This window comes from Gorilla gorilla, chromosome 19 (assembly GCF_029281585.2).
Source record: "Gorilla gorilla gorilla isolate KB3781 chromosome 19, NHGRI_mGorGor1-v2.1_pri, whole genome shotgun sequence".
Classification (NCBI taxonomy): domain Eukaryota; kingdom Metazoa; phylum Chordata; class Mammalia; order Primates; family Hominidae; genus Gorilla; species Gorilla gorilla.
Window position 1 is genome coordinate 15253873 of NC_073243.2, and position 24790 is coordinate 15278662.

Here is a 24790-nt window from a genome sequence, read left to right on the forward strand (position 1 = left end):
TGCTTTATACCACATATAAACACATTTTTAGTTTCAACATTTTTGTTTTTATTTTTGTTTTTGCAACCTTTGCTTCTTTCCAATAACTCAGGCAAGGCTCAGCCATTCCTACCCATCCTCCCCACACATGCATACCCAATTCCCAACTATGGTTGGAGGAGGCCAACAGGCCTTATTCGGGCTGGAGACTGAATGCTAAGCCCACAGCAGTGGGTTGTTAACCTCCTCACACTATGCCATCCCTTTTTCTGTCTAAAGGAAGAGGTCCCAGCAGGTACTAAGCTAGCATCTCCCCTTCCCTGACTGCTCCTAAACCCAGTTTCCCAAAATCCACGTACCCTGCCCAGTTAAATTCTATTCAAACAGAATCCACCAGAAACACATTCAAGATTATTTATGCTATTTTCCTTACTGGAGACTATGAAAAGACATTTCTCTTATTCATTTACTAATTCGACAAACATTTTAGCAGATACCTGTACTATGTGCCAGGCACTGAGCGTACGAGAACAAATAAATGAATCATGAAGAATGTATGCAGGGCTAAGGCAACTATGTAATCCCTTAATAGTTTTTGTATCAGAATCCCCAAAGCAGAACTTTCTCATTCACCAACCTCTCCCCGCACCCCTCCCCCCACAAACACCAATATTTAACTCAAAGAGCATGTCGTTAATAGCTTTTTAATTAAGAGGAAAGTTTCTTTCAAGGTAAGCTGAATCTTTTGGCTGCAAAAAGGTGTTCTTCTTATAAAAATAAAACAGCAGGTAGGTCTCTCATATTGATAGAAAGAAGGTTGATGGTGATGTATTCACTGTTTCCTTAATACCAGGAGGAAGGGCTGAATCTAAACTCAAAGTACGTGGAATGTTTTGATGTGAGAAGAAAGCAAAACATGTAAGACTCCATCAAAAATCCCGTTTGGAGGAGCTCAGAGGAGCAAGACATTCCTCCAAGACTCAGGTGCACAGCTAATATATCTGAATGAATTAACTTGGCTATGCATATTTTTCTTCCTCTCTTATTCCTAATGAATTCATTCATTTTGAAAATTTAATGACCCTAACTTAGTAGTGTTAAGCCAGGCTTCTAGAATGTTCCCTAGTATTCCAAAGCTCCTTCCTTGCTAATTGTAAAAAAGTTTCCTTTTCAATTTATAAAGGAGACATCTTGGCTTCTCATTTGTGCAAATATGTCATTTTCGAGTGAGGAAACTGAGACCCAGAGCACACAGCTAAGTAGCTCTAGATCCAAGACCCAAGCCTCTTAACTACAAATTGAGAATTACACTTAAAGAAGTCCATTCGATAACTGTATTCCTTGAAATTTACATAATAGTCTACCAATTATTAAGGGTCTATTATGTACTAGGTACTTTACATATTTTTTTCTTTTAAGCCTCAAGTAAAACCTCCAAGATAGGGGTCACTAATGGATGCTGTTGAAGTGTTTAAATAATACCATTATATAGCACTTAGGGTGTACTGAATACTTCCTACATATTATCTCCAATTTTCACAAAAACCCTGCAAAGTATCATCAACCTTGTTTTATAGATACAAGACCTGGGTCTCGGAGGGATAAAGCAACTTGCGAAGCTCACGCAGCTAGGACATGAGTAGGGCTGCAACCAGATCTCAAAGCCTGTGTGCTACCCCTGAAATGCTGCCCATGTAGGCAGCCACAGACCTATCTCAGCCCAAATAAATAGCATCAAAGACTCTTTCTCTCAGCGGACCTATTGTACACCATAGAAACACTCCCCAGCATGAGGTAGCTAACTAGAGTGATGGTGCAACTGATAAGGTAGGTGACACTTCCAGGCAGGGCCGAGCTCTCAGCATAGTAGTGCCATGTAAGGGGACCTTGCATTATGGTTCTATCTGGGCCTTGGCTTGTCAGAGCCTGGAATTTCGCCCTAACATTTCATTTAGGGGTGGCCGGTATCCTTAAATTTTGTTTAATTTTACCTATATCACAAAACAACTATCGTATAATGATTATAACGATGATGATGCTGATAACTACCATTTATTGAGTCCTATGTCACATGATGTGCTTTATGTACTTTGTCTCTAATTACTATGGAGATTGACTTACCCACCTAAAATGAAGCCCATTTCTCTTTCAGGACACATCCGCCTGTTGAATTGTGGTGTTTAAGAGATTTTTTTTCAGAACTGCTGCAGACAGAGGTGAGTTCCTATCTCCTTCTGCAATTACCTGCTGAATATCCTTGAGTGAGAGGTCATTGCCATAAAAATAACTTGCCAAAAGTTAATTTTCCTTATGCATAAGTCATTGTTTTAGTCTGTTCAAGCTGCTATAACAAAATGCCATAGGCAGAAATTAATTACTCATGGTCCTAGAGGCTGGAAGTGCAAAGTCAAGACACTGGCAGATTTGGAGTCTGGTGAGGGTCTGCTTCCTGGATCATAGATGGCTGTCTTTTTCTGTGTTTTCACATGGTAAAAGGGGTGAGGAATCTTTCTGGGGTCTCTTTTATAAGGCCACTTGCTCTTTTAAATAAGGGTCCCACGTTGTTGCCAAGTGTACAAAAATAGTAGAAAAGCTAAAATCAAAATGTTGGACTAAGATTAGATGCAGGAAAAGATGTAGACAGGATGTAAAAAAAACAAGTATGTAGAGTCATGAATGGCTCAAAGTCAGACACAACAGCATCACAAATAACAGTCTAAACACTGGTCATCTCTGAGATGTCTTCCACAGATTAATCTCACCCATTGCATACAGATGCTTCCATTTTATCTTAACATTTCGAGGTGATTCATTTTATTTTGAGGACCTACTTGCCATTCATTTTCTTCCACAGCTGCACCAACATACACACACATGCTCAAACATTAGTCTCAACCAAAAATTATATACACAAACAGACTGAAGCTGGAGATGCAGTCAGTCAGCCAGAAGTTGTTTGGTAAATTATCTATTCATCTGGAAGAAAAACAAAGTTAGATCCCTATCTCAAGCTACTGAATGAACAAAATTAAAACTCCAAAATGTAAACATTAAAAAAAACTATAAACATACCAGAGATGATACTTCAAGTTAGAGCAGCCTAAAAAGGTGGACAAATCCTCTCCCCGCCAAAACAAATATAAAAGTATAAAGTTGTTTTGCTCACTTCAGCAGCACGTGAACTAAAATTGGAATGATACAGAGAAGATTAGCATGGCCCCTGCACAAGGATGACACGCAAATTCATGAAGCATTTCATTTTAAAAAAAGTATAAAATTGTTTAAACTAGCGTTTTAGGACTGGAAATCAACCAAAAGCAAATAATAAACTAAAAAGGGTCTATTCATGAAATCTACCCAAATGTCATATAAGAACAGCAAGAGTCTGAACTTACTGATTATTTCCTTCTATCATCTCACATCTATAGACATAGATAGATGAGTAGAAATTATCCTTTCTGCAGCCAGGCGAGGTGGTTCACACCTGTAATCCCTGCACTTTGGGAGGCCGAGGCAGGTGGATCACCTGAGGTCAGGAGTTCAAGACCAGCCTGGCCAACAATGATGAAACCCCACCTCTACTAAAAATACAAAAATTAGTCGGGCATGATGGCGGGTGCCTGTAATCCCAGCTACTTGGGAGGCTGAGGCAGGAGAATCAATTGAACACAAGAGGCAGAGGTTGCAGTGAGCCAAGATAGTGCCACTGCATTGTGGGCGACAAGAGCAAAACTCTACCTCAAAAAAAAGAAAGAAAGAAAGAAAGAAAAATTATCCTTTCTGAAGAACACAGAAAAAAAAGGCTGGAGAAAAATGATCAGAGCCTCAGAGACCTCTGGGACAACATCAAGCACACAAACATACATATAATAAGAGTCCTGAAGGGGAGGACAGCAGAAAAAAGGTTAAAAAAATTTTTTTGAAGAAATAATGCCCTGAAAACCTCCCAACTATGCTGAAAAACATTAATCAGCAGGTTCAAGAAGCCCCACAAACCTAGGTAAGAAAAACACAAAGAGATTTGCACATCATAGTTAAATTGCTAAAAGCCAAAGACAATTTAAAAATCTTGAATGCAGTAAGAGAAAAATAACTCCCATGTACAGAAGAACAACAACATATTTAACAGCTGAGTTTCCATCAGAATCAATAGAGGCCAAAAGGCAGTAGAACAACATATTCAAAAGACTCAAAGAAAACAGTGTCAACCAATATGTCCAGCAAAATCCAGCATATAAACAGAACCAAAGACAAAAACCACATGATTATCTCAATAAATGCAGAAAAGGCCTTTGACAAAATTCAACAGCACTTCATGCTAAAAACGCTCAATAAATTAGGTATTGATGGGACGTATCTCAAAATAATAAGAGCTATCTATGACAAACCCACAGCCAATATCATACTGAATGGGTAAAAACTGGAAGCATTCCCTTTGAAAACTGGCACAAGACAGGGATGCCCTCTCTCACCACTCCTATTCAACATAGTTCTGGCCAGGGCAATCAGGCAGGAGAAAGAAATAAAAGGTATTCAATTAGGAAAAGAGGAAGTCAAATTGTCCCTGTTTGCAGATGACATGATTGTATATCTAGAAAACCCCATTGTCTCAACCCAAAATCTCCTTAAGCTGATAAGCAACTTCAGCAAAATCTCAGGATACAAAATCAATGTGCAAAAATCACAAGCATTCTTATACACCAATAACAGACAAACAGAAAGCCAAATCATGAGTGAACTCCCATTCACAATTGCTTCAAAGAAAATAAAATACCTAGGAATCCAACTTACAAGGGATGTGAACGACCTCTTCAAGAAGAACTACAAACCACTGCTCAATGAAATAAAAGAGGATACAAACAAATGGAAGAACATTCCATGCTCATGGATAGGAAGAATCAACATTATGAAAATGGCCATACTGCCCAAGGTAATTTATAGATTCAATGCCATCCCCATCAAGCTACCAATGATTTTCTTCACAGACTTGGAAAAAACTACTTTAAATTTTATATAGAACCAAAAAAGAGCCTGCATTGCCAAGTCAATCCTAAGCCAGAAGAACAAAGCTGGATGCATCCCACTACCTGACTTCAAACTACACTACAAGGCTACAGTAACCAAAACAGCATGGTACTGGTACCAAAACAGAGATATAAACCAATGGAATAGAACAGAGCCCTCAGAAATAATACCACACATCTACAACTATCTGATCTTTGACAAACCTGACAAAAACAAGAAATGGGAAAAGGATTCCCTATTCAACAAATAGTGCTGGGAAAACTGGCTAGCCTTATGTAGAAAGCTGAAACTGGATCCCTTCCTTACACCTTATACAAAAATTAATTCAAGATGGATTAAAGACTTAAATGTTAGACCTAAAAGCATAAAAACCCTAGTAGAAAACCTAGGCAATACCATTCAGGACATAGGCATAGGCAAGGACTACATGCCTAAAACACCAAAAGCAATGGCAACAAAAGCCACAATTGACAAATAGGATCTCATTAAACTAAAGAGCTTCTGCACAGCAAAAGAAACTACCATCAGAGTGAACAGGCAACCTACAGAATGGGAGAAAATTTTTACAATCTACCCATCTGACAAAGTGCTAATATCCAGAATCTACAAAGAACTCAAACAAATTTACAAGAAAAAAAAACCCCATCAACAAGTCAGCAAAGGATATGAACAGACGCTTCTGAAAAGAAGACATTTATGCAGCCAACAGACACATGAAAAAATGCTCATCATCACTGGTCATCAGAGAAATGCAAGTCAAAACCACAATGAGATACCATCTCACACCAGTTAGAATGGCGATCATTAAAAAGTCAGGAAACAACAGGTGCTGGAGAGTATGTGGAGAAATAGGAACACTTCTACACTGTTGGTGGGAATGTAAACTAGTTCAACCATTGTGGAAGTCGGTGTGGCGATTCCTCAGGGATCTAGAACTAGAAAAACCATTTGACCCAGCCATCCCATTACTGGGTATATACCCAAAGGACTATAAATCATGCTGCTATAAAGACACATGCACACGTATGTTTATTGTGGCACTATTCATAATAGCAAAGACTTAGAACCAACCCAAATGTCCAACAATGATAGACTGGATGAAGAAAATGTGGCACATGTACACCATGGAATACTATGCAGCCATAAAAAATGATGAGTTCATGTCCTTTGTAGGGATATGGATGAAGCTGGAAACCATCATTCTCAGCAAACTATCGCAAGGACAAAAAACCAAACACCGCATGTTCTCACTCATAGGTGGGAATTGAACAATGAGAACACATGGACACAGGAAGGGGAACATCACACACTGGGGCCTGTTGTGGGGTGGGGGGAGGGGGGAGGGATAGCATTGGGAGATATACCTAATGTTAAATGACGAGTTAATGGGTGCAGCACACCAACATGGCACATGTATACATATGTAACAAACCTGCATGTTGTGCACATGTACCCTATAACTTAAAGTATAATAAAAATATATATATATAAAGAAGCTAAAATAAATTCATTCAAAGATATACAAAAACAGGTCGGGCACAGCAGCTCACGCCTGTTATCCCAGCATTTTGGGAGGCCGAGGCGGATGGGTCACTTCAGCTCAGGAGTTTGAGATCAGCCTGGCCAACATGGTGAAACCCCATCTCTACAAAAAATACAAAAATTAGCTGTGCGTGGTGGCAGTCACCTATAGTCCCAGCTACTCTGCAGACTGAGGCACAAGAATCACTTCAACTCCGGAGGTGGAGGTTGCAGTGAGCCAAGATCGTGCCACTGCACTCCAGCCTGGGTGACAGAGCGAGATTCTGCTCAAAAGAAAGATGAACAAAAACAGAATCTGTAGCTAGCAGAACTGTCCCATGAGAAATACTAAAGGAAGACTTTCAGGTTGAAAGAAAATGGTACCAGAAAATGAATCCGCAGAAAGAAATGAAGAGCAATGGAAATGATAAATATGTGGGTTAGCATAAAGGGCTGTATGAACAGGTTTTTTTCTCTTTTTTTATATGAGTTTGTTTTAAATGTTCTGTTTAAATATATATTTATAGATTATGTAAGTTCATATGATATATATATACATTTGTTAATATAAAATAGTTTAAAATGTTTAAATATTATATGACTGCATAAGTCAATCACTCTATCACTGTTCTGTCGGATTTATGGCATATATAAGTATAATAAATATAGCATTAATGGCTCAAAGAATGGGGAAATGGAGCTATATTAGAACAAAGTTGTTATATTTTTCAAAATTCCCAGCATTAAGCTAAAGTAGATTGTGATAAGATATGTATTATAATCCCTAGAGTAACCACAAAGAAAATTAAATTTCAAAATAGTTAATAAAATAACCTAGGACTTAAAATGTCTCACACTTAAAAAAAAAAGGATGTGTTTAACACAAGAGAAGGCAGCAAAATAGGATGGGGGGAAAAAAGACATGGGACATACAAAAACAAATAGTAAAATGGCAGATGTAAATCCAAAGATATCAACAATTAAATTAAATGTAATGGATTAAACACTCCAATCAAAAGGCAGTCATTATCAACATGTATGAAAAAGCACGGTCCAATACAGTCGTGTGCTACACCATGACATTTCAGTCAATGACAGGCCGCATATAGGACGGTGGTCCCATAGGATTATCCGCATATAGGACGGTGGTCCCATAGGATTATAAAGAAGCTGAAAAATTTCTGTTGCCTCGTGATGTCATATCTGTGGTAACGCTGCAGCACAAAGCATTACTCATGAGTCTCTGGTGAAGCTGGTGTAAACAAATCTACTACCAGTCATATAAAAGTATAGCCCATATAATTATAGTTGCAGTCTCTAATGCTTGATAAAGATAATAAATGACTACGCTACTGGTTTATGTATACACCGTACTATACCTTTTTTTGTTGCTATTTTAGAGTGTACACCTACTTATTTTTTTTTAACTGTAGAGCAGCCTCAGGCAGGTCCTTCAGGAGATATTCCCAAAGAAATTATTGCTGTCATAGGAAGTGACAGCTCCGTCCATGTTACTGACCCTGAAGACCTTCCAGTGGGACAAGATGTGGAGGTGGGAAACAGTGATATTGATGATCCTGACCCTCCCTGTAGAGCCCTAGACTAATGTGTGTGTTTGTCTCTTCGTTTTTAACAAAGAAGTTTGAAAAGTAGGAAAAAAATTACAAATTTTAAAAATAAAAATTGAATAAGGCTATAAAGAAAGAAAATACTTTTGTACAGCTGTACAATATATGCTTTAAGCTAAGTGTTATTGCAAAAAAGTCAAAAAGTTAAAATATTAAAAAGGATAAAAGCCAAGCTTGGTGGCTCATGCCTGTAATCCCTGCACTTTGGGAGGCCGAGGTGGGCAGATCACAAGGTCAGGAGATTGAGATTATCCTGGCCAACATGGTGAAACCCCATCTCTACTAAAAATACAAAAATTAGCTGGGAGTGGCGCCACGTGCCTGTAATTCCAGCTACTCAGGAGGCTGAGGCAGGAGAATCGCTTGAACCCAGGAGGCAGTGGCTGCAGTGAGCCAAGATCACACCACTGCACTCCAGCTTGGCAACAGAGCTAGTCTCTGCCTCAAAAAAATAAAAGGGTATAAATTTAAAAAGTTGTAGTATGTAATGTTATTTTATTATCGAAGAAAGAAAACCATTTTTAATAAATTAAGTGTAGCCTAAGTGTACAGTGTGTATAAAGTCTGCAGTAGGGTACAGTAATGTCCTAGGCATTCACATTCAATTACCATTCACTCACTGACTCACCCAAAGCAACTTTAGTCCTACAAGCTCCATTCATGGGAAGTGCTCTATACAGGTGTTACATTTTTTATCTTTTATATCATATTTTTACTCTATCTCTTCTATCTTTAGAAATGTTTATATGCACAAATAGTCATGATTATGTTACAATTTCCTGCAGTGTTGAGTACAGTAACATGCCGTACAGGTTTGTAGCCTAGGATCACTAGGTTATACCCTATAGTCTAGGTGTGTAGCAGGCTATACCATCTAGGTTTCTGGAAAGGTACATTTCTCAAAACATCCCTGTCGTTAATTGACACATGACTACATAAGCTGTCTTCAAGAAAAGCACTTTTAATTCAGACAAAAGTAGTTACAAAGTAAAAGAATGGGGAAAATATAGCTGGCTCATGCCTGTAATCCCAGCACTTTGGGAGGACCAGGTGGGCGAATCGCTTGAAGTCAGGAGTTCGAGACCAGCCTGGCCAACATGGTGAAACCCCATCTCTACTAAAAATACAAAAATTAGCTGGGCCTGGTGGTGCACACTTGTAATCTCAGCTACTCAAGAGGCAGGAGGCTGAGGCAAGAGAATCACTTGAACGTGGGAGGCGGAGGTTGCAGTGAGCTGAGATTGCACCAGTGCACTCCAGCCTGGGTGACACAGAGAGACTCTGTCTCAAAAAAAAAAAAAAAAAAAGAATGGAGAAAATATATGTAAATCATACAAAATGTTACCATAAGGGAGTTGAAGTACTTATGTTAATATCAGAAAAAAAATAGAATTTAAATCAAGAAATATTGGTAGGGATAAATAGCAACAATATTTCATAATGATAAAAGTATCAAAACATCAGAAACATAAAACAATTATAAAGACATAGGCATTGAATAACACATACATGCAGCAAACACTGACAGAATGGAAAGGAGAAATGGACAATTTAGTAACTGTAATTAGAAATTTTAAGTCCCTTCTCTAAGTAACTGATAGAATGGCTAGGCATAAAATGAATAAGGATATATAAATCTTGCACAACTGTCAACCAACTTTACCCAGCTAACATATAGAATGCTCCCACCCAACAGCAGGGTATACAGTCCTTTCACATCCACATGGAACATTTTCCAGGATAGAGCCTTTGCTGGATCACGAAACTAGTCTCAATAAACTTAAAAGGATTGAAGTCATCTGAAGTATGTCCTCCAACCCTGATGGAACTAAATTGAAAATTAACGACAGAAAGAAATTTGGTAAACCCTCAAACATTTGAAAAACATACTTCTAAATAACCATGGAGGCCAGGAGCGGTGGCTCATGCCTGTAATTCCAACAATTTGGGAGGCTGAGGAGGGTAGATTACCTGAGGTGAGGAGTTCGAGACCAGCCTGGCCAACATGGCGAAACCCCATATCTACTAAAAATACAAAAATTAGCCAGCATGGTGGCACGCACCTGTAGTCGCAGCTACTCAGGAACCTGAGGCAGGAGAATTACTTGAACTGGGAGGCAGAGGTTGCAGTGAGCTGAGACTGAGCCACTGCACTCCAGTCTGGAAGACAGCATGAGACTCCATCTGTGAAACCCCGTATCTACTAAAAATACAAAAATTATCTGGCATGGTGGCACGCGCCTGTAGTCACAGCTACTCAGGAGGCTGAGGCATGAGAATCACTTGAACCTGGGAAGTGGATGCTGCAGTGAGCCGAGGTCGTGCCATTGCACTCCTGTCTGGCCAATAAGAGCAAAACACCACCCCCCCAAAAATAAAATAATAAGTAAATAAATAATTTAATAACCATGGGTCAAAGAAAAAAAATCATAAGGTTAATTAGAAAACATTTCAAACTGAATGAAAACAAAACCACTGAAATCGCTGAGGGTAGCTAATGCAAGGCCTAAAAGAAAGTTTATAGCTTTAAATGCTTAAATTAGAAGGAAGAAAGATCTATAATCCATAATCTAATCTTTCACTTCAAAAGGTAGAAAAAGAAGGGCAAATTAAACCCAAAGTAAAGTGAAGGAAACAATAGCAGTCAAAATACAAATCAATAAAATAAAAACAGTAAGGAAGAAAGTCAAAAGCTGATTATTTGAAAAGAGAAATACAGTTGATAAAATTTTCTCTAGACTGACAAAGAAAAAAAGAAATAAGACATAAATTATGAAAATCAGGAATGAAAAGGGAATGTAGCTACTGACCCTACAGAAAGGATTTTAAGAGAGTACTATGAACAGCTTAATGCCAGCAAATTACACAATATAGATGAAATGTATAAATTCCTAGAAAGACAAAAATTACCAAAACTGACTCAATCAGAAATTTAAAATCTGAGGAGACTGATAACAAATAAGAAATTGAATTAGTAACTTAAAATCTTCCCACAAAAAAAAACTCTAGGCCCAGATGACTTTACTGGTCAATTGTATCCAATATTTAAGGAAGCAATCTTGCCGATCCTATACAAACTCTTCAGAAAATCTGTGTATTTGTTTATGAGGGCTGCCATCACAAAGTACTGCACTATGTGGCTTAAACTATGGAAATTTACTGTCTCACAGTTCTAGAGGCTACAAGTCCAAGACCAAGGTGTTGGTAGGTTGGTTCCTTCCAAGGACTGTGAGGGAAGGGTCTGTTCCAGGCCTCTTTCACTGGCTTGCAGAGTCATCTTCCGCCTGTCTTCACATTCTCTCCCCTCTGTCTGTGTCTGTGTCCAAATTTCCGCTTCTTACAAGAACACCAGTCGTATTGGATTGGGACCCACCCTAAAGACCTCATTTTAACTTGATTACCTCTATAGAAACCTCATCTCCAAATAAGAGCACATTCTGAGGCACTGGCACTTAGCATTTTAACGTATACATTTGGGAAGGAGGGCACAGTTCAACCGATACCAATAGGTGAGGAGGAAATATTTCCTAACTCATTCGATGAGGCCAGTATCATTACCCAGATACCAACACAATACAAAGATATCAGAAGTAGGAAAAACTATCAACTAAAATCTCTCATAAAAATAGATGCAAAAACTCTTTAAAAATAATACTAGCAAACTGAATACATAAACATGTATTTTTAAGTACCCACCATGACAAAGTGGGAATTACCCCAGGAAAGTAAGGTTAGATTAACATCTTAAAATATATTAATATTACATACCATATTAATAGAATAAAGAATAAAAATCGCATGATTATCTCAATAGATATAGGAAAATCATTTGACAAAATCCATGATAAAATAAAAAGAACTTTCCACAAAGTAGAAAAAAGCAGAACTTCTTCAACCTTATAAAGAGCTTTTCTCAAGAAACCTGTATCTATGTGATATTTGATGGTGAAAGACTGAGATCAGAAACAAGACAAGCATGTCCATTCTTAACACTTCTATTGAAAATTTTACTGAAAGTTATAGCCAGGGATAGACCGGAAAAAAATAATAAAAGGCATCCAGACTGGGAAAAAAGAAATAAAACTGTCCTTAATCACAGAAGATGTATGTAGAAAATCTGATGGAATCTATGTTTAAAAACCTGCTAGAACTAATGAGTAAGTTTAGGAAGGTTGCAGGATATAAAACCAATATAAAAAATCAATTGTATTTTATATGCTAGCAATGAACAATCTAAAATGATATTAAGGAAAAAAATTGCACTCACAATACAATAAAAAATAATAAAACACTTGGGAAAATATCAACAAAAGAAGTGTAAGACTCATACACTGAGAATTTCGAAACAATGTTTTGTGAAGATCTAAATAAATGGAGAAATATGTTATGTTCCATGGCATTTTATTATATTTATAGCATAGTTTTATTATAGTTATAAAATCAGTTTTTTTTCTTTTTAATGGAGTTCTTTTTCAAGTTTGATTTTTTCTTTTTTCTTTTCTTTTTTTTTTTTGTGTGTGTGTTTGTTTGTTTGTTGAGACAGGGTTTCACTCTGTCACCTAGGCTGGAGTGCAGTGGCACGACCTCAGCTCACTGCAACCTCCACCTCCTGGGTTCAAGCCATTCTCCTACCTTAGCCTCCAGAGTAGCTGGGACTAAAGGTAGGCACCACTACGCCTGGCTAATTTTTGTATTTTTTTGTAGAGACAGGGTTTCACCATGTTGGTCAGGCTGGTCTCGAACCCCTGACCTCAAGTGATCCACCCACCTTGGCCTTCCAAAATGCTGGGATTACAGGCGTGAGCTACTATGCCCAGCCCCAAATTTGATTTTATTATACCAATATTATCTTCTCCCCCTCCCACAGTTCCCCAATCACTTCTCTACACACTCTGGTCTGGCACAGTTTCAAATTTGTGGAGTTGATATCTGGGGCTCCTACTGGAAGGAGGATAAAAACAGAAGGAATTTGGCACGGGGCTCCTCCATCTTCCACACATGCGGCATTTGTTCTGAGAATGTCACCTCCCTCACAGTGCATGTCAGAATGGCACGCCAGCATGGGCCTCTGGTCTAGCACACAGAAAGGGTAAAAAGTACACATGGTGACCATTGTCACTTTGCAGATTTCCTGCCTCCCACTCACATGTCTGAGACCAGTTTTGCTACTGTTGCACCGCTAACCACAGAAGCCAGAAAGGGAAACTACTTTCTTTCTTTTCTTCTTTTTTTTTTTTTTTTGAGATGGAGTCTCACTTTGTCGCCAGGCTGGAGTGCAGTGGCACGATCTCGGCTCACTGCAACCTCCAACTCCCTGGTTCAAGCTATTCTCCTGCCTCAGCCTCCCAAGTAGCTGGGATTACAGGCGTGCACCACCACACCCAGCTAATTTGTGTATTTTTAGTAGAGACAGGATTTCACCATGTTGGCCAGGCTGGTCTTGATCTCCTGACTGTGTGATCCACCCGCCTTGGCCTGTCAAAGTGATGAGATTACAGGCGTGAGCCACTGCGCCCAGCCAGGGAAAATAAGTTTTCAATAGAGAATTTTCTATTAAGGAAGAGAGTGTTCTTTCAGCAAAGACAGGCTTTAGCCACACCTGTTTTTATAAGGATTTGAGGGGAGGGAAATATGCCAAGAGACAACTTCAGAAGTTTATAAAGACAAGAGCGACCTCTCCAAAACAGCTAGGGGAGTGGGTCTTTAGTGGTGAGGTCTTCATCTCTGTCTGATCTCTCTAGGCTGAAGGACAGATGTGAATTTGCTGTGAAGGGATATTCTTCTCAAGGACACTTACCGTCTGTTTCCTGGGGATAGGAAGGTAAGTCATCAGTGTCAAGAACCTTACTGGTAAAACAATAAAACAATGTATTCATTCGGATTAGTGCTCTTTAAGTGAGAGGGGTTCTAGAACAGCCTTTCTGTCTGGACCCCTCGATGGTAAACCATCCCATGTGAGGTCTGCTCTTTACTGTGTGGACGAGGCCAGGGCTGTCATTTGACATCCGTGGCCACAGCCCAGAGTCGGCCAGCTCCGGTGCGATTGTACTTAGTACATCAGTAGTCACGAGAAAACTGGCTAAGAAAACACGGAGCTTCAACTGGAACAAAATGTTATACGTGCAATACCCATGACCGTGTGGCTGTTTTATCCCCATTGCTCCTTTATTTTCTGCAGAAGATTCTTTTTAAATTTTAACGTATATTTGTCCAATTGTTTGGTAATGCATTTCCATGTTTTCAGAAATAGTGAATCAAATCTGGACTGGAACAACACTCCCTCACTTACCTCCTGCACCCAGCGCCTGCCTCGCTGTGGGAATGCCCCATCCTTGGTGTCTTAAAATTTGCAGAGCGTCTTTACTTGTACATGAGACATGTGCATATACAGAGCAAAAATTCTACATGACCTCACTTGCGTGTGGACTCTAAAAATGTCACACTCACAGAAGTGGAGAGTAGAATGATGGTTACCAGAGGCTGGAGGGAGGGGCGGGCAGGGAAAGGGGAGAGGTTGGTCAATGGATACAAAGTTCTCATCAGTTAGAAGGATTAAGTTCTGGTGCTCTACTGCACCGCGTGATGACTATAGTTAATACTAATGTATTGTGTATTTGAAAAGACCTGAAGGAGAGGACTTTCAATGTTCTCACCACAAAGAAATGGTAACTATCGGAGGTGATGGATATGCTAATTAGCCTGGTTGTATCATTCCCCAGTGTATATGTGTATCAAAGCATCACACTGTATCCCATAAATACATGCAATTATTTTTTAATTAAATTTTTTTTAAAACTTAGGCCAGGCTTGGTGGCTCATGCCTGTAATCCCAGCACTTTGGGAGGCTGAGGAGGGGTGATCATTTGAGGTCAGGAGTTTGAAACCAGCCTGACCAACACAGGGAAACCCCCTCTGTACTAAAAATACAAAAATCAGCCAGGTGTGGTGGCATGTGCCTGTAATCCTAGCTACTCAGGAGGCTGAGGCAGGAGAATCACTTGAACTCAGGAGGCAGAGGTTTCAGTGAGCCGAGATCACACCACTGTACTCCAGCTTGAGCGACAGAGCGCAGGCTCTGTCTCAAAAAAAAAAAAAAAAAAAACCTAAAAACTTCAAAAATAAATGTGTACCTTATTGTCCCAAATGTTTCACACACCAAAAAACCATTCTGTTCTAAACCTTGTTTTTCTTTTCATTGAACAATAATTTTTGGAGAGCTTTCCAAAGCAGCACATACGGAAATTCATTTTTCGTAGCCCTATAGTATTTTATCTTTGCACAATTTATTTCAAAGCCTCTATTGAGGGACACGTGGACTGTTTACAATGCTTTACTATTATTAAAAAAAAAAAGAATGCTGCAGTGAATTACCTTACACATATATCTTTTGCTTTGTATCTATGGAATAAATTCCTAGAAATAGAATTGGGAGAGATATACATTTGCAATAAATATCACCAGACTGTCCTTTGTAGGCTTTGGCTTATCACTTTATAACATAAAAATTTTTATAAGATATATCCTTACCTCATACCGTATAAAAAATTAACTCAAAATGAAACAAAAGCCTACATGTAAGAGAATACACAGGGATAAATCCTGATGATCTCAGATTTGGCAACGGGTTCTTTGTTCTGAGAATCCTGACTCCCTCACAGTGTGTGTCAGAAGCTCAAGCAACAAGAGAAAAACATAGATGAAATGAATTTCAACAAAATTTTAAACTTTTGTGCATTGAAGAACTCTATCAAAAAAGTGAAATGACGACCCACAGAATGAGAGAATATGTTTGCCAACTGTATATATCTGTTCAGGGTCTGTCTAATATTGTCCTGTGATTTCCCAGATTTTTTTTTTTTTTTGAGATGGAGTCTCGCTCTGTTGCCCAGGTGGGAGTGCAGTGGCACGATCTCAGCTCACTGAAACCTCCGCCTCCCATGTTCAAGCCATTCTCCCACCTCAGCCCCCCAATTAGCTGGGATTACAGGCACACGCCACCACACCTGGCTAATTTCTCTATGTTTAGTAGAGATGGGGTTTCACCATTTTGATCAGGCTGGTCTCAAACTCCTGACCTCAAGTGATTTGATCTCAAGTGATCTGCCCGCCTTGGCCTCCCAAAGTGCTGGGATTACAGGCGTGAGCCACTGCGCCTGGCCTTAAATTCTTTATGTCTATTTGGCATCTAGTAACTGCAAGGCCAGCAGACAAGTGTTTACCTCTCTCCTTCAAGAAGGGGCATTCCCCTCCAAGGATGGGGCATTCCCACACTGAGGCAAGGCTGGGTGCAGGAGGCAAGTGAGGGAGACTTGTTCCCGTCCACGTTTGATTCACTGTTTCCAAAAACATGGAAATGCATTATCAAACAATTGTACAAATATACGTCAAGTTGCCTGGAATTCTCCTTTCGTGTGCAGACAGGCTGATCCAAGTCTGTGCCTCCACCTACCTTCTATATAACTCTCACACACCAAACCAATACTTCCCTTATCCTAAATCATCCCAAGGCCAGGTTCCAGGCAACTAGAGACCACCCCCTATAGCCCAGGCTCACCCATGTTATTCAAAGTAGCCAGTCCTAAACTGATGGCCCAGCCCTGCCTTGCCTTTCCTGCAGAAACTCCAGTAAGGGCTATGGCCCATGCCTTCTCACTCATCTTTTGCCTCTTGACCATCCTAATGCTTTTGCTGTGGCCCTGCGTGTTGTGGCATGTCCCCTCCTCTCAGGAACTGTAAGAAAACCCTTCTTTCAGTAACATTGGCCTCTCCACATCATCATTCAGTCACCTCCATAAACTAAAATCCTGCCGTTACAATTGAGACAAGTATCCATAATATATAAAGAATAGTCACAACTCAACAATAAAAACACAACCCAAATCAAACATGAGCAAAGATCTTGAACAGACAGTTCTCCAAGGAGGATATACAAATGGCCAGCAAGCCCAGGAAAAAGATGCCCAACATCATTAATCATCAGGGAAATGCAAACCAAAACCACCATGATGCGAACAATATGAATGTCATGAAGGCCGCTGAGCTGTACGATTAAAAATGCCTCAAATAGGCCAGGTGCAGTGGTTCACACCTGTAATCCCCACTCTTTTGGAGGCCAAAGTGAAAGGATTCCTTGAGCCCAGGAGTTCAAGACCAGCCTGGGCAACATGGGGAGAACCCAGCTCTACAAAAAATAAAAAATTAGCTGGGTGTAGTGGTACATGCCAGTAGTCCCAGCTATTCGGAAGGCTGAGGTGGGAGGATCACTTGAGCCTGGGAGGTTGAGGCTGCAGTGAGCTGTGACTGCACCACTGCACTCCAGCCTGGGCAAGAGTGAGACTTTGTCTCACAACAACAACAACAACAGGCTAAAATTATAACTTTTATGTGCTGCATATTTTACCACAGTAAGAAAAAAATAATTAAAGCATTGTGTTAGTCAGGGTTCTCCAGAGAAATAGAACCAGTAGAATTTGTTTGCTTGTTTATAAGCTATTGATTGGCTCATCTAGAACCAGAAATACCATTTGACCCAGCAATCCCATTACTGGGTATACTATAAATCATTTTACTATAAAGACACATGCACACGTGTGTTTACTGCAGCCCTATTTACAATAGTAAAGACTCGGAACCAACCCAAATGCCCATCAATGACAGACTGGATAAAGAAAATGTGAGACATATATATCATGGAATACTATGCAGCCATGAAAAAGAATGAGTTCATGTCTTTGGAGGGTCATGGATAAAGCTGGAAACCATCATTCTCAGCAAACTAACATAGGAACAAAAAACTAAACACCACATTTCTCACTCATGAGTGGGAGTTGAACAATAAGAACACATGGACACAGGGAGGGGAACATCACACACCAGGGCCTATTGGGGGTGGGGGGAAAGGGGAGGGAGAGCATTAGGAGAAATACCTAATGCATGTGGGGCTTAAAACCTAGATGACAGGTTGATAGGTGCAGCAAACCACCGTGGCACATGTATACCTACGTAGCAAACCTGCATGTTCTATGCATATATCCCAGAATTTAAGTAAAATTAAATTAAATTAAATTAAAGAGATATTGATTGGATCATATCATTCTGGAGGCTAAGTCCCGCTGCGAACCACCTGTGAACTGGAACCCCAGGAAAGCCTGTGGTGTCCCAAAGTCCAAGAGGTGGAGAATCAATAGTGTAGATTCTAGTCCAGGTCTTAAGGCCTGAGAACCAGGAGTGGTGAGGGCTGGAGAAGATTAATGTCCCACCTCAGTAGTCAAGCAGAGTTAATTCAACCTTCCTCTGCCGTCTTGTTTTATTCAGGCCCTCGGTAGATTGATAATGCCCACACATGTTGACCATCTTCTTTACTCAGTCCAACCATTCAAATGCTAATCTTTTCTGGGAACACCCTCACAAACACAACAGAAACAACCAGCTGGGTATCCCATCACCCAGTCAAGTTGACACATAAGAGTAACTATATCAAGCATAGACCATAAAAACGAAACCAAAACATCACAGTGATACACCACTTCGACTTACGAGTAAGGCTGTATGAAAACAAGAAAGCCCCTAAAAAACAGAGCATAACAAATGTTGTTGAGGATGTGGAGAAACTGAGACACTCATACATTGCTGGTGGAAAGGAAAAATGGTGCAGCCACTGTAGAACAGCTGGGCAGTTCCTCAAAACATTAAATACTGAGTTACCATTCGATCCAGCAATTCTACTCCCAGGTATATATCCAGGAGAAATAAAAACGTGTCCACACAAAAACTTGAACACGAACATTCGCAGCAGCACTATTCATAATAGCCAAAAGGTGGAAACAACCCGAACACCCAACAACTAATGAATAGATCAACAAAATGTAGTTTGTCCACACAATGGAGTATTATTTGGTCATAAAAATAGGCCAGGCGCGGTGGCTCATGCCTGTAATCCCAGCACTTTGGGAGGCTGAGGCGGGTGTATCACTTGAGGTCAGCAGTTCAAGACCAGCCTGGCCAAATGGGGAAACCCCGTCTCTACTAAAAATACAAAAATTAGCTGGGCGTGGTGGCGCATGCCTGTAATCTCAGCTACTCAGGAGGCTGAGGCAGAAGAATCGCTTGAACCTGGGAGGTGGAGGTTGCAGTGAGCCGAGATCAAGCCACTGCACTCCAGCCTGGGCGACAGAGCGAGACTCTATCTCAAAAACAAACAAACAAACAAAACCCGTAAGATTCCAACCTTTTGGGCTCGGCAATTACACTCCCAGAAGTCATGCCTCAAATGCACTTTTCTGTCTTCTAGGTCTTTTCTCCTCTCTGTCCTAATCTCCTCTCCATGCCCCAAGTGATGCCAATAAATGGGTAATAATTCCCTTAAACTCCGTGGAATTAATTTCTTTTTGACTACAGGAATTCACAGTTCAAAACAAAATAACCCCAGATTCCTTAATAAATAGAAACCTTAAAGTTCCTTCTAAAAAGATTCACAGCTATACAAGTAATAAATGAATCGCCCAAAATACTGCACTGTGGGTCGGGTTAATAATCCTACTGGACAGGAGCTGGCATGACTCAGTTTGGGCGGCCGAGCCCAGACATCAGCATATGTGCTACTGTAGTGCCCTCTTCTGGCCGAATACAAAATCAAATTTATGTGGCCGCTTTTAGTCAAGTTTTCCATAGCTGCTTACAGGCACTGAGTTTCCTGCGACTTCCTGTTTATTGCCTCTGCTCTCCTCAAGTTCTCAGCTTTTTCTTGCATCAGCTAGGCTTGCCTCCTCCTCCTCAGGGAAGATCAAGATCCCCTGATATTCCTAATCTCAGCTCCCAAGATTTGCCCCTTCCACTACCCTGTTTCCTGGCTGTTTGCACCATAGCCTCCCACCTTGAGTAAGTCTAGTTCCATCTGTTCTCTCTTATCTATCTGCCTCCGTACTGGCCATTTACCATGTGCCAACATTGCATCTGGGCCTCTGCACTCACGACCTACCTGTTGTTCCCTCACTCACTGCCCCATCTCACCTACACTTGCCTGAGCACTCTCCGTTGATTCCTTGATCCGGGTTTTATAAAATGAGGTCTGTGGACAATCTACATTCTCTCCACCTGGCTGCTTGCTACCGGGCAGATTCCTGAGCTCCCTGAATCAGACCTTCTGGAATCCTGGAACCCGCATTTATAATAAATACCCTAAATAATTTTTATGTACATGCACACACATACACACAAACACACACACAACATAAAAACCACCCTGGGCTGGGCACAGTGGCTCACGCCTGTAATCCCAGCACTTTGGGAGGCCGAGGCGGGTGGATCATGAGGTCAGGGGATCGAGAACATCCTGGCTAACACGGTGAAACCCCGTCTCTACTAAAATACAAAAAATTAGCCGGGCGTGGTGGCGGGCACCTGTGGTCCCAGCTACTCGGGAGGCTGAGGCAGGAGAATGGCGTCAACCCGGGAGGCGGAGCTTGAAGTGAGCCGAGATCGCGCCACTGCATTCCAGCCTGGGTGACAGAGCTAGACTCTGTCTCAAACAACAACAACAACAACAACAAACACCCTGATGTTTTTGTTTGTTTGTTTTACTAAGCCATATTATCTTGTCCAGAAACTTACCATGGCTCCAAGCCATCTAAAGATTTAAATGCAAAAGACTCAGATTGGCTTTCAAGGCTTTTGGTAAATTGTTTTATATATTTTTTGTCCTTTCCTGTAAGAGGATTATATTTCCCCTTTCCCAGGGATGGCAGGCATGGCCAAGTGACTTGCTTTGGCCAATGAAACGTGAACAGCTGTAACATATGCCACAGTCAAGCGGACACTAAGAAAACCATTGAACAGTTCTCCCATATTTTCTTTCCCTTGGCCAGAATTGATGATAACCCAGATCGAAGCTGCTTCTGCAGCCTGACCCCAGAGCAAAGGAGCCATGGAGCAGAGCTACAGATACCCACAAGGGAAATGTAATGTAAGAGAGAAATAACCTTGTAGTATTGCTGTGATTTGGAGAGTCCTTTGTTACTGCAGTTTAACTGCCTAAGCCGACTGATACACAGTATTTCACAATTTGCTTTTCTAACTCTATTTCCCATTATTCCCTAACACTTATTCCAACTCCTGCCAGACTGAACTACTTGCTTTTCCCCAAAGACCAACAAATTTCTCCAACTCGATGCAGTTATTTGCTTCCTATCTCCTGCCTGCCAACAATACCTCTCAAAGTTTAATTTCAACCTTCAAGTTCATCTCAAGCGCTACTTTCTCTGTGCAGGGGTGTCTGATCTTTTGGCTTTCTGGGCCACACATAAGATACACTAACACTAATGATGACTGGTGAGCTAAAAAAAAAAAAAAAAAAAAAATCTCATAATGTCTAAAGAGAGTTTATGAATTTGTGTTGGCCCACATGCAGCCTGCGGTACACAAGCTAGACAAGCTTGGTAAAAAGCCCTTCCCCATTCCTTTGATGCCAACTACTGTAAACTATGTTTATTGTTTTGACATATTTTCTTATCACCTCCGCCAAGAAAAAAATCATAAACTCCTTGACATTAAAGACTATCTTATTGGCCAAGTGCAGTCTCTCACACCTGTAATCCCAGCACTTTGGGAGGCCGAGACAGGCGGGATCACTTGAACTCAGGAGTTCGAGACCAGCCTGGCCAACATGGTGAAACTATGTCTACTAAAAATACAAAAATTAGCCAAGAATGGTAATGTGCTTCTGTAATCTAAGCTACTTGGGAAGCTGAAGCAGGAGAATCACTTGAAACCCAGGAAGCGGAGGTTGCAGTGAGCCGAGATCACACCACTGCACTCCAGCCTGGGAGACAGAGCAAAAAAAAAAGACTATCTTACTCACCACTGTATTCCTTGAAACTTTGCAAATAGTAGGTATCCACTCAAATATTTATCAAATTAGCACATTCAATTAGAGAACTGCTGTTTAATATGTTTATGATTTTTTTACAGGAAGATTTTAAAGAACATTTAACATACTCATTGGGGAAGCAAAATTAACATGCAAGAAGAATTAAAAATCATAGCAAATAGCAAAGATTCCTACTGAGTAAAATATGGGCCAGGCACGGTGGCTCACGTCTGTAATCCTAGCACTTTGGGAAGCCAAGGCAGGCAGATTGCTTGAGGCCAGGAGTTCGAGACCAGCCTAGGCAAAATAGCAAGACCTCATCGCTACTAAAAATCAAAAAACTTAGCCAGGCTTGTTGGTGTGCACCTGTAGTCCCAGCAACTTGAGAGGCTGAGGTGGGAGAATCACTTGAGCCCTGGTAGTGGAGGTTGCAATGAGCCAAGATCATGCCACTGTACTCCAGCCTGGGTGACAGAGCAAGACCCCATCTCAAAAAAATAAATAAATAAAGTATAACTCAAAGTTTAATGAATCTCTTCCTCTCTCTCTCTGTAAAAATAAGCATGTCTTGACCTTCATCTCTCTCCCTGGATATACTCAACAGATCTTAAAGTAAAACTTCACCAAAGGGAAACAATGTGTCACACGACTCATGAGTTACGACCCCTATTGTTACAGTCCATATGCTAAAAGCAAGGATTTTTCTAATTATGGAACAAATTAGCTTATGTAAATTCTTAGGCGTAGGAAAAATGTATTTCCCTGCTTTTGATTAAAAGCCAACAAAATGTAATTCCAATTTTAAAACAAATCCCCTTACCAAACCCCAACAGCAAAGTGCTGCCCCTACAAACCTCACAGCAAATAGTCCTTATTCTCAGTGACTAGCAGCTGCCTCTTTTCTCACTCCTCTCCAGCTTCAATTAACCTAATGCCTTCTGAGACATTTTGGCAGTAATTGCAAAGCTTCTTCCGGTTTGGGAATCTAATTTAATTAGATTGGCGAGATTTGATTTTAGATGTTTCTCCTCAATACCAATTCAAAACTTAATACTTACTTTGCTTTTGTTTCCTGGTAATAACTGGTTTACGGCCCTGAGAAGAAAAATTGGGGCCAATAAAACAAGCTGGATTAGCCTGGTTCTTCACTGACTCCACAATCGGCCTACCATTTGTGCAAAGTCCACTCCAGGAGAAAAATGCTTTGAAGGTAGGACTCTAACATCCTAATGTGTCCGGACTCAGTGGGTTCTTGGTCTCACTGACTTCCAGAATGAAGCCGTGGCCCCTCGCGGTGAGTGTTACAGTTCTTAAAGGCGGCATGTCCGGAGTTTCTTCCTTCTGGTGGGGTTCGTGGTCTCGCCGGCTCAGGAGTGAAGCTGCGGACCTTCGCGGTGAGTGTTGCAGCTCTTAAGGCGGCGCGTCTGGAGTTGTTCATTCCTCCTGGTGGGTTCGTGCTCCCGCTGGCTTTAGGAGTGAAGCTACCGACCTTCACCGTGAGTGTTACAGCTCATAAAGGCAGTGTGGACCCAAAGAGTGAGCAGCAGCAAGATTTATTGCAAAAAGCGAAAGAACAAAGCCTCCACAGCTTGGTAAGGGAACCCCGGCGGGTTGCCACTGCTGGCTCCGGCAGCCTGCTTTTATTCTCTTATCTGGCCCCACCCACATCCTGCTGATTGGTCCATTTTACAGAGAGCCAGTGGTCTGTTTTGACAGGGCACTGATTGGTGCATTTACAATCCCTGAGCTAGACACAAAGGTTCTCCATGTCCCCACTAGATTGGCCAGATACAGAGTGTGGATTGGTGCATTCACAAACCCTGAGCTAGACACAGGGTGCTGATTGGTGTGTTTATGAACCTTGAGCTAGATACAGAGTGCCGATTGCTGTATTTACAATCCTTTAGCTAGACATAAAAGCTCTCCAAGTCCCCACCAGAGTCAGGAGCCCAGCTGGCTTCACCCAGCGGATCCCGCACAGGGGCCACAGGTGGAGCTGCCCGCCAGTCCCGCGCCCTGCGCCCGCTCTCCTCAGCCCTTGGGTAGTTGATGGGACTGGGCACCATGGAGCAGGGGGTGCTCTGGCCACACAGGAGCCCACGGAGCTGGGAAGGCTCAGGCATGGCGGGCTGCAGGTTCCAAGCCCTGCCCAGCGGGGAGGCAGCTAAGGCCCGGTGAGAAATCGAGCGCAGCGCCAGTGGGCCGGCACTGCTGGGGGACCCAGCACACCCTCCGCAGCCGCTGGCCCGGGTGCTAAGCCCCTCATTGCCCGGGGCCGGCAGGGCCCGCCGAGCCCACACCCACCCAGAACTCGCGCTGGCCCGCAAGCACCGCGCGCAGCCCCTGTTCCCGCCCTCGCCTCTCCCTCCACACCTCCCCGCAAGCTGGGGGAGCCGCCTCCGGCCTCGGCCAGCCCAGGAAGGGGCTCCCACAGTGCAGCGGCAGGCTGAAGGGCTCCTCAAGTGCCGTCAAACTGGGAACCCAGGCAGAGGAGGCGGGGAGAGTGAGCGAGGGCTGTGACGGCTGCCAGCACGTTGTCACCTCTCACTAATCCAAAGACTGAAGATTAATTGTTGGTCAATATTGCTTCCTTTGTGGATCCATATCAGTCTAGTATAGAGAACACTAGACTGACAGTCAGAAAATGTGAATTTTGTCAGCAGCCTAGATGTTAAGAAACATGGGGCATATAAGGGTGGTCAGGTAATTTAATGTCTAAACTATGACACTTTTGAAACTGAAAGGGGCACTATTCATGATTGTCCTAGGACAG

The 24790-nt window shown here is 41.5% G+C and overlaps 1 non-coding gene across 1 annotated transcript; it reads left to right on the forward strand.

The window, feature by feature from the left end:
- Positions 1–3137: 3137 nt before the first annotated feature.
- LOC134757655 (U6 spliceosomal RNA) lies at positions 3138–3244 on the forward strand. The gene has a single exon (XR_010131887.1). It is a non-coding gene; the product is annotated as a U6 spliceosomal RNA (small nuclear RNA).
- Positions 3245–24790: the final 21546 nt, after the last annotated feature.